The 11,686-nt window shown below is 42.4% G+C and overlaps 1 long non-coding RNA gene across 2 annotated transcripts; it reads right to left on the bottom strand.

The window, feature by feature from the left end:
- Positions 1-960: 960 nt before the first annotated feature.
- LOC121186851 lies at positions 961-9,199 on the bottom strand. 2 transcript variants are annotated; one of them, XR_005894549.1, is made up of 3 exons: positions 9,115-9,199; positions 3,967-4,057; positions 961-2,667 (listed from the first exon to the last, which is right to left on the bottom strand). It is a non-coding gene; the product is annotated as an uncharacterized LOC121186851 (long non-coding RNA). The 2 variants fall into 2 exon arrangements; XR_005894548.1 differs by lacking the exon at positions 9,115-9,199 and having other exon boundaries at positions 3,967-5,749.
- Between the last annotated feature and the right edge of the window lie 2,487 nt (positions 9,200-11,686).

Raw genomic sequence — 11,686 nt, 5'->3', positions numbered from 1 at the left:
GAACTGGGTCCTGGACTTTCTGACCAACAGAACGCAGACTGTCAGAATCCACAACACCATCTCCTCCTCCATCACACTGAGCACTGGCTCGCCACAGGGCTGTGTGCTGAGCCCCCTCCTGTTCACCCTGCTGACATATGACTGCTCGGCAAGACACCCCAGCTGTCATATCGTGAAGTTCGCGGACGACACAGCAGTAGTGGGACGCATCACTGACAACGATGAGTCAGAGTACAGAGAGGAGGTGGAACATCTGGAGCAGTGGTGCAGAAACAACAACCTCTGCATCAATGTGAAAAAGACCAAGGAGATGGTGGTGGATTTCAGAAGAGACAGGCGCCCTCTCCCCCCCCTGCACATCGGAGGAGCAGCTGTGGAGGTGGTCTCCAGCTTCAGGTACCTGGGTGTACACATCACCGAGGACCTCACCTGGAACACCAACACATCTCATCTGGTCAGGAAGGCCCACCAGCGCCTCTACTTCCTCAGGAAGCTGCGGCGAGCTGGACTTGGAGGCTCAGTCCTGAGAAGCTTCTACCGCTGTGCGGTGGAGAGTGTCCTCTGCACCTGCATCACTGTGTGGCATGGCAGCTGCACTGCTGCTGAGAGGAAGGCTCTGCAGAGGGTGGTAAAGGCTGCACAGAGGACTGTGGGGAACAGCCTGCCCACCACCTCAGACCTCTACACAGCACGATGCAGAGGGAGGGCCCTCCGCATCATGAAGGACTCCACCCACCCCTCACAGAGTCTCTTCCAACCCCTCCCCTCAGACAGGCGGCTGAGGAGCATCCGGAGCAGGACCACCAGGCTCAGGAACAGCTTCTTCCCTGAAGCTGTGAGACTGCTGAACTCTAGCCCTGCCCTGTAGACCCCCCCCCCCCCCACACTGACAGCCTTGCACTACAACACTGTCCCACTAAGTACAATACCACCATTATAGGGCAACATGTTCTCACAGTGTAACACACGGACCCTTGCACTACTCCCTACTTGCACGAGTATTTTTTTTTTTTTTTTTTGCACATGCTAACTTCGGCCTCCTTACCTTATCTATTTTTTATCTTATTTAATTGCTAGTTGTTAAATTTCACAATGTTTATATTCTCTGTTTATATTTCTCTAATGTCTATATTTATATTTCTCTAATGTTTATGGCTTAAAACTGGGACCTGAGTACCAATTTCGTACCATAACATGCAAATGTCCTGGTATGACAATAAAGTTCCTTGATCCTTGATCCTTGATCCTGATCCTTGAGCAAGACAGCAATGTGCAATGTTTGCAACGTGCAATGTTTGCAAAGCCATTGTACCGAGGGGCGGCAGCTCCGTCGCGACCTACAAGTGGTAATAAGTAGTGATTAACTCGATGCTAACATAATATGGAGAATCCCGTTGACGGGGTAGCGCATTAGCATCGGATCGGTCGAGCTATTAACTTTTACACACAAATGATAAACCAAAGCGGGGCACCACAACAGGTAAGTCATACAGGTAATTCACACACCAACAATATATTACTCACAGACTTCTGTCCCTTCTAGGTACAGCAGGAAGAAAATGAACCGTGAGTGAGCTTCCACCCTTCGGGATATTTGCGATTTGATGCTGCTACAAGAGTCAGTATACTTAATTTGTGCTGATCAGATCAAGTAGCCCTTTTTATTTCTATTTTATTTGGAGAGGGGTAGTCTAAAAGAAGGTTACCCTTTACGGGGATCTCTTGAATTTAAGAAATATTGACTGTTAACAGGATTTCCTGTTTTTCTAACCTTATACTTACCTCAAGTTGCCTTTTGGGACATATATGCATACATTCATACATATCACACTTGCCTGTACAGAAGATTTATTACAGCATCATATAAAATCAACAATCATGATAATAATAATATTAAAGCAAACAGAGCTCTGGTATCGAAATAGTATCGGTATCAGTAGATACCCAAATTCAGGTATTGGGATCGGATAGGAAGTGAAAAAATGTGGATCGGTACATCCCTAATACTAGCATCACTACACATGAGATGCAAATGTACTTTTATTGAAGTAGAGGATTTGAATACTCCTTCCACCCCTGAAAAAAACAGTCAAGATATCAATGAGAGATTCTGGATTATTGAAGAACTAAATTCCCAAATGCCTTATTATCCACTGAGAGTTTGTTTTTTTTTCTCCACTTAAAACGTTAATGTGACAAAATGTAACTACAGTCAATGCAGTCAGTAAAATAATGAGCACAGATTAGTTGCAAAATCCTTCTCAAAGTAAGATGAGATCTGTCCTTCACTGTAACCGATTTCAAATGGTGCTAGAAACAAAAGCAGACTCTGAACACCAAAAGAAATCGGTCAACCTTGGAGAGAGGACAAGGAATTTGAGCTGTCAAAACATCACTGTAGATCGGTGGTTAGTTGCCCACTGAAAGGTGTTTGAGGAAATGATACTTGCCAGGTGAAGTCTCTTTCTTTTACTTCTATCACTGGACACCCCTGGTGATTCTCCATGGCTGCCTGTTGCTGGTTATTGAAACACACTTCCCACCCCAAGAACACTGATTTCAAATGGTGCTAGATAGGTGACAATACTCTAAGCCACCATCTGAAACCAGCTTCCAAGGGGAGCACGTCTGACAAAAGACTTCTTGTGATGTAAAACACCCTTGAATCTATAAAATAGTGGAAAATGAAGTTAACATCAGCGGAAAATAAAGTCACTCTAAGTAGAAAACAGTAGAAAGTAATTAATAAAATTAGCACTCAGTGACAAAAAGTAGTGATTCTCCTTTATAGTGGATGTTATACGAGTAGGACTCCCTGCAGGGGATTCAAGGCGCATTTCAGAGTAATTGAAACAAAATGATTTGAGAGAACAAAAGAGTGGTTCAGATGCAGCAGCAGATACACAAGTAGCTTGATATCCACATGTAATGTAATTAAAGAGCCTAAGATTGTGTGGATGTGAAGCAATTACTGATATGCCAGCTATCTGAGGGACAGCCTGGATTTAGGAGTCTACAACACATACAGATGTTTATATGTTTGGAATACATAACTTCAGGAAGGAAAAACGTGTTTGGGCTGCTCAGAGTCAAGGCACATATAGCATTAGACATCAATTTCTCATCAGGTACTTGACTTTACTGCTGATCAGCTGAAATAGTAGGAGTTGAGGGACTGGTGCTCAGAAACATCCAAAAAGAGAAGGACGTCTTTTGTGGAATACGTGAATGTAAGTAATCCCCTGCATGCTCTGTTCACAGATGTGAATTATTCATTAATCAAACACCCACAATGATATGACACAAATATGCATGACATTTAATCACAACAGACAGTGAACACTGGTTCCTTCTTTCAGTTGGGAAAGCTGACTTAAATAAGATCTCAGAAAAGATGAAATCTGTTAGAGGTATTTCAGTTTTAAATTGTGGTTGATCCAGAGGCCTTGGCATTTGCAAACAGAACAATTAAATTTTTTTAACAATGCATTGATCTCAATTACGCTGATCATTAAATTAGTAATAGGCACAATGTGCTTCCATTGGTGTTGTCTGTCGATGTGCTGGGAGTCCCTCTGAGACTAGGGCCCTCTAATGTAACGCACTGTGGGATGGTTAATACTGTCAGGGCCATGCCCAGAGAGAAGTTTGATTCACTGTCCTGGTTTAGGCCAGAAAGTAGAGAGAAGGGAAGAAGGTGAAGGGAGAGAGGGGCAGAGAGAGAGAGAGAGAGAGAGAGAGAGAGAGAGAGAGAGAGAGAGAGAGAGAGAGAGAGGGTGAAAGAGAGAGAGATGAAATGGAAAACCACTGAGAAAGCACCAGAACACACCCCTCTCTCTCAATCTATTTCTCTCTAACACGCCTACACAACTGATCTGATACTTGATCCAAGCTTCACGGATGTGTGAAGGGCCAAACAAGACACACAAAACACTGTCACTGCATGTCTTCAACATACAGGCTCACCTGCAGCTATGTACAGACAGATCTCGATGAGTCCTCTCCTCTCTGTTGCTTGATAGAACTGTGAGAATGATGGTGCGTTGCACTCCAGCCACTACAAGAGAAAAGCAAGGAAGTGGCAGTCAGTCGCTGGCAATGAGAGCCATGACGCAGACACACAGCAACAATACACTGACAGGGTGGGGCAAGGACAGGTAGTGGCCAGTTCACTGATTTGTTGCCAAGTGCTTCAACAAAGTACACAACTACCCAATCGTTTTGAATAACCTTTTTTTTCCTCCTCTGGCTGTTTTTAGTATTTGCATGTAGGTGAAAGGACCACAACAATTCATTGTCTTGCTTCAAACACCCCTGTCCCTCCAGAACACACACGCCTACACACAGTCTGCCTTAATTTCTTCATGATCACAATGACAACTCCTGCAAACACTACTGTCTTTAACTGATTAAAACATCAGATGTGATTTACTTTGATTTTCACAAAGAGAGGAATAACAAAATCCCAAGGAGTGTTGCGCAGATGCATAGGGCAATGTATGTGTGTGTGTGTTTGTATGGTAGCCACAGTGACAGCTGATCAGAGGTCCTGTCTATCCGTAGGTGTCTGGTTCCTTCGCCTGGCTGGCTCAACCCAACCTCGTCAATTTTCTTTTTCGGGCTGTTTGTTGCTTGTGTGTCACTGGACCTGTTGTGTAATGCTTATAAAAGATTTAAAGGGACAGGAGGCCTTCAGAGAGCGGTCAGCAACATCAGGATGGAACTGTGAAGCACCCTGGGGAAACCCATAAGGGTAATACAGTATCTTCACTCTAGTCCTTTTCTTTTTTTTTTTTTTTTTTTAACCAGAGAAATGGTAATTTAATACTAACAGTAAGTCGCTGAGTGAGTAAACTGCAGTAAAATATGCATGATAAGCAATTTAATAGCTGACAGTTGTACATTTCTACACTTTTCTACAATTTTAAAAAAACTGTCAGGAGGGAAGCTGGAATCGTGTACTTCTGTCTCTATGTGTCACCTTGTGTCAATGTGTAGCCTACACAGACTAGTAAAATAACCATAGTCCTAATGCACTCATAAGGAATCACCCTTCACATTGGTGTGGTGACTGGGACAGTATCCGCTTCAGCACCGATGCTGAGAACGTTCTTCTTTACAATCATCTTTACAAAGGAAAAATAAATACGCAGACTCAGTACACAGTTTGTTATACCATCAGCGCATTTAGAAGAGAGAGAGCGAGAGAGAAAGAGAGAGAGACAGACGCTGACTGTAGAAGCAGGAGCTGCAATGCAGACCACGGGCAGCCACACACACTCTTGCATCATCTCAGAAATGTGGCACGTTTAGGACGCTGGACTTCTAGCCAGGAGAAAGACCTCTTTCTCATCTAGCGACTGCGCCAAATCATAACAGAAGTTATCTCAGGGCGCTTTTCATAAACAAGAGAAAGAACCCCAAAGAACAAGATTTACATCCTTCATGTTGTTGCCATCCTCAACACGAACACAAAAGTTATCAGGGAGTGCCAGGCAGGCAAAGCTACGCAGAAGATGCTGAGCAGCGCTCTCACACACAGAGCAGGGTGAACAGGAAGGTCTTGTGACATTTTATTTTACGGGTCCCATAGTTTCCTATAATTACTTAGGAAGGAACTGATATGTCGCTGTAAATTTGGAGGAAGGGTCCCAGAAAGGGCTGTGTAATTTGGAATTAATTCTTGGAAAAATGGAGACTGTGGCCTATTGGTACACGTCCAATTAATTAATTAAGATTAATTGCTGGTGCAGCCTAGAGACTGTTTCGGTCAGTGCAGAGCAGGTCGCACGCAAAAACGGGAAATCTGTCTATAGATAAAATAATAAATATTTACTCTGCTTTAGACTGATCCCGTCATTACGATTTTAGTAGTTCACTCAAGGAAAGTCCTCTGGAAATCAACACATTCCTCAAAAACTTTACACAACTAAGTAAACTAAAATGTCTTGGAGCATTGTCTCTATTTTCCCAGTCATTAGTACACATTTTATAGCTCTTTCCAGGTAAATTATTGGGCAATTTCGGTAACTGTAAAACATTGTATTACTAGGGCCTTAGGTTTGCTCACCGCATCCTAACATGCATGTATAGAAAGAAATGGCAGCATCAGCTAGATGATAAATGTATGATAATCACCTCACGTATGCTGCTGTTCACTTGTAAAGATATACACTGAGAAACAAAGGCAGCAGTGAAACTGGATTTGATTCATCACTTACCAGTTCTCTAAACGTACATAGGAAATGTGTGTTACCACTTCTATAAAAATCCCCAGCTACCTTTCTAACAATGAACAATACGTTAACATAAACACACACGATGAGCATGAAGCCACAGAAGAATCTTTCAGCAATTCCAAACCTTTGTATAAGTGAACAGCACTTCTTAACCAATCAGATATTTGACTCCAGCTGCTTGCGAGCACTAAGCCAATAAAGTACTGCTGTGCAGCTTGCGGAGCTAGGGGAGCTCCACCCATCCAATGAGAATCCAGCTTTGGCACGATGGCCTGTGATGCTGCAGCTTTAGGAAGTCCAGTGCATGTGAACAGGAGAGAAGCCAAAGCAGAGTCACCCAGAGAGCAAGGTAAACAACTTCTCTCTCTTTCTCTCCCTCTTTCTCTGTATCTCAGTTTCTCTCTCCCCTCCTTTTCTGTTTTTCTCTGTCTCTGATCCTGAGCCATGACATTTAGCCCCTTCCTTTGCTCCAGGAGAGAAATAAATAGATAGATAAACAGACAGAGATAGAAAGGGAGAGACACAAGCTGTGTACTGGATGAAGAGAAGTCCAGCCCAGAAATGACTGCGTCACCATCTCTGTCTCTCCTAACTACGCAGAAACAAATGTGTCTTGGGAAGCGTTTTGCCAAATCCCAGTGGCCCTGGAGGGTGAAAACAAACCACATGACAAAAGTGCCACTAGCCACAGACACCGAGCTGATCTGTTGTCTGATAGTAACATACAGCTGGATCCCAGCCAGTCTCTGCCTTCATACATGCCTGCCTCTCCCGCCCCACGCTCACTTTTTCCATCAACTCCATCAAGAGTTAACCACAACAAGTAGGCCAGCAGTCAACAGTTCAAACAGATACATTTGTGTAGATATATACATATGTACACATATGTATACATATATACACACACGTAGGGAGATAAAATATATATATATCAGCCTTATCGTTGAATTCAACAACCAACTTATCCTGTAATTTCATTCGATGGTTGCTGTATAGTTCATCTGGCTGCATCGGTGCACACTCCCATATAATGGTATATTAAACATATAATACCATTTCATAATAGGCCACACAGCACCATGCGTGATTGTATTCACCTATTTACACCAATGTAATCATCCGTATTCTCTGTGGTGATGGTGGCAAAAAAAAAAACGATATTCGAATACCCCGATAATTCTCGGTAAAACATTCCTGACTGAGCTTCGCTGTGGTATTAAGAACTCTCCAGAATATTCTTTTGTTAATCCCTCTGACGCACCTCTGCCCACCCAACACACACACACCTTGCCATACCATCATAACAAGACCTATAGAAACTGTGTCACATCCTCAGCATCCATGTTGAAACTCCCGATAACAGCTCACAGGAACTACACAGCACACACAGACACACACACAGACACACACATATATATATATAGTAGCGACAGGCAGAGGAGATCAAAACTACCAAGGAGGAAGAGGAAGAGGAGGAGAAAGCCGAGGTTGTCCGAAACCATTGTGTCCACTTCAGGTGGAAAACTCGATGACTCTGGGCTTCTGTTATCTCGGCTTCTGTTTCTCCCAACATGAAAAAGTGACGTAGCAACTAATCCAAAATCTCTCTCTCTCTCTCTCTCTCTCTCTCTCTCCCTCTCTGACTTGCTCTCCCTCCCTCTCTGTATCTCCCTCTCTCCCTTTCTGCTTGCCTCTCAAACACACGCACGCTTTATTTTCATCTTGTTGCAACAGCAGGATCTGCTATTAGACTGCTACTTCGAACTAACACATATACACAGAAACAGAGCAGACCCTACACAAGTACATATGTACGTGTGCACGCACGCACAGCCATGCACATGCGCGCATGATCACGCTATTCCTCTTCCTGAGTGTGACGCAGCACTTAATTCTCTGTGCTTTTAAACCACTGTTGTGGCTACACAACGCAGCTTCTTGATCAAGCTGAGCCAGAAACACAGAAACACACATGCTAGCTGCCACACAAGGCAAGTCAGCATGAGCAGACTGCAGTTAAAGGGACCCTACCACCATGGCTCCCTGTCCCCCACTCTGTGACGTTGCTGTGTCCCCATTTCCCCCCATGTCCCCTTATAATTGGGTCTCTCTCCCTCTCCGCCGCCCTCCTCTCTGGCGCTCTCCTCTCTGCTCTCGGCTAGAGACACACTCTGGCTCTTCTGTCTGTGAGGCTGAGCTGACTGAGCCTCCTCGATCACCTGACAACCCACTGGTTTTAAAGGCACATCACCAGCTTATGTATCAGTTGCATAAGCACTCAGATGGTCTCTTGGCTTTTAAAATACTGTCTAATGAGGGATTCCACTTATCTCTGAATCTGCACCAAAGGGAATATTTACATGATACTCGTGTTTAAGTTGTTGTGAGTTTTTTTGTAATACCCACATGTTGGTGAATAAACTGATTCCTGATGTAAAGTGCATTCAGTGTTTCTACATTTGTGCTTTTACTTTCAGAATGAAGCTAACATTGAAAAAAAAAAAAAAATCGCATATAGTGTGAGATGATTGGCAGTCAAACCCTCACTCTGACACTTCACCATGAACAGGCATACACACGTACTTCCTCTTTTGCTTCTAGGTGTTTCCTATCACAGGCCTCATCCAAAGGAAATTAAGAAGTTAAACAAACCTTGTAAAATTAAAAAAAACTACTGTAAACTGATATAATTTTTATACAAGTGTCCTGTATTAACTGTAAAACAGGAATGTGGATGTACATTTAAAAAAAAAAAACAAAAAAAAAAAAAACTGTGTTCCTCTTTTATAAAGAGTCTATTTTGGTTCAGCCGAGCATTAGAAGAGTGTATTTTAAGAATTTGAGCCTTTGCAGTTTCATTTGATTGGTCACATACCTTGATCAGATGAGTCTTCATTTCCAATGTAAATTGGAAAATCGAGCTGTGGGAAGATAAAAGGAGAAAAACACATTTGAGAGCGCAACACTAAAATATAATGCCCTGAAGATCAACAATGCCTTTTTTAAAAGCAATGAAATAATTTTCATTTGTCTTACAACACAGAAATGAGTCAAGACAAATTGGGAATGCTACATTAAACATGACAGTTTCAGCTGAACTGTAATGGTAACTGTACCTCAATACTCCTCATTAAACGGTTACTTGTTTATATACAAAACAAAGGGACCAAATTATGCTAGGATTCTGTTATGTACCCAGTTAAAATCAAGTTGCACACTGTGAATGATTTCTCACTATAAACATTCAGAATTAGTTTGGGTAAAAGTAAGCCCTGAGAAAAATGTCAAATATGTTAAATTAGCCGATTTATGTTAGTGTAGTTGCCACTGCAATACTGTAAACAATGTCCAGCAGGGCAATAAGGGGAACAATCTTGGTTCTGTCTCTTTTATGAGCTCGGCTGTTCTCAACAAGGCTGTGCCTATTAGGTCCGTCTGCATTTCTGAAGCATAAAGTCCCCTTTATATGCTAAGCTGAAATGAAAGCTTTGTCTCAGTTAACAAAAGGTAAACAAAGTTTCTGTCTGTGACAGCTCACCAGCACACCTATTTGTTATAGAGATATATGATAATGTGCACATTCAACAAGTGCCTTCATAAATAATTCATAATTCTTAAGAACGTGGAACTTCCACAGGGGACAATGTTTATTCCTAACATCATAACTGTTGGCTCGAACTCAAGCGCTGAACTGCAGTCAACGACATTCTGATAGTGTTTTCGATGCTGCAGTGCGGCCTCACTGACGGCTTAAAGCTTGTAGTTTTACATAGGATTGTTCAAAAGCATGTTTGAGCTACTGAAGCACAAACCATACCTTCATTTTAATGCCTTAAATTTTCCATTATCCTCCAGCTGCACGTCTGGATTTTCATCCAGCATTTCGTGTGGCTGGAAATTTTCTTCCCTAAAGCACTTGTAGCTCGTGATGTTCTAATTCCCACTGGAGGCAGAGGATATGGAGCCCACAGCTTCACCTTACAGGACTGAGAATGGAGAGCATTGGTAAAAGAATCAGCTTTCACCCTCCAGCTATATGGGAAATGTAAGGGATCTGAGGGATCAAAGCATGTTTGCTCTGAGCAGACTGGTAGATGTTGAGGGTATTGATCTGGGGATTGAAGTCCATCTTCTCTTTAGTCTATATGTGCATCCTATGCAAGATAACTACCATAACACTTTACATTTTAAACAGTAGTACTTTGCACACTATATCAAATGACTGATGCATTTAATGCATCTTATACTGAATGACATTATGCTGACTGTCATGCCTGTTGTACTACTTCCATACCCAGTCATTATAGGTATTCCCGCATTGTTGATAACTTGAGAGTTCCTGCTTTACCCCACACACTGCTTCCCGTAGCCTCTAATAAGAACTGGAAGTTTTAGTGTGACAGAGGTTTGTGTTTATGCTGACAGAGACGTGCTACAGCTTTAAAGATACATCAAGCTCTGGTCCTTCCTGTCTGCTATTTATGCTCCTCATCTAGTGGGCAGTGTGTTAATTTTAGCCATGTCATCTATCAGCCATGCCTGCTCCACTTCCTAAACCTTAATCTCTCCCTTGGAAAGGTGCCCCGTCAGCTCCATTGATATTGTTTTTGGCTGTATTGGGAACAATGGGCATAGATCCTAAATGCACCCACACATACATTTAAGCAAAAAAAGAAGGTATTATATTTTTGCAGTGTTTTATTGAAAGTAAACAGTGTAGTCATTTTCTGTTATTACCTGCGTTGCAGTTACCAGTCTGTAGAATGTAAACAGGTTCTCTCTGGCATTGTCAGTCCGTGTTCCAGCACTGTATGAAGAAAAAGAAGTCTTGCAGAGTTTTACCCCCAGCAGGTCCTAAGAAAATTCAAGGCATCATTTCAAGGCATCGTGTGAAGTCAAATGTTTCCCCTCAGCTCAACAACATCTGGCATCAGTGTTGGACAGAAAATGTCCTTTGTACAGACATAATGCAACACTTTCAACTGTAAACTTTTATCATTTTGGTTAGATGTACCTATGTATATTACTGCTGACTACTGGCCACACCCTCCACTTAAATGCTGCCAATATGCAGCTGAGCAACTGTGACTTTTTGACAATAATTGATATAAACAGTGGGGTGCTGCAACGTCACGCCATTCGTTCTACAGTGTATGTTGCTGGCTGTGTTTGCTATGAAGTGTGCTGGCTCTTACCTTTCACAGAAAGTTGAAAGCAATACCTAATTTCGCTCTGTGAAAAGAAGAACAGCAATATTTATCTGGAAGGCAAGCAATTTAAATCTCTAAGCTTCACTCTGCTGTTTTGTTTCTGATTCTCTAATATATTCATTTCCTTAGGACACATTCCATCACAACATTTACAACATGGTCTCTTACTGTGCTTCACAAACATCAACTGCAGTCAGTTTGTGTCTTTGATGTCAAGAGATGTCAGGCCATTGTTTC

Source organism: Toxotes jaculatrix, chromosome 2 (assembly GCF_017976425.1).
Source record: "Toxotes jaculatrix isolate fToxJac2 chromosome 2, fToxJac2.pri, whole genome shotgun sequence".
NCBI lineage: Eukaryota > Metazoa > Chordata > Actinopteri > Toxotidae > Toxotes > Toxotes jaculatrix.
This window is presented reverse-complemented; position numbering and strand designations above follow the sequence as displayed.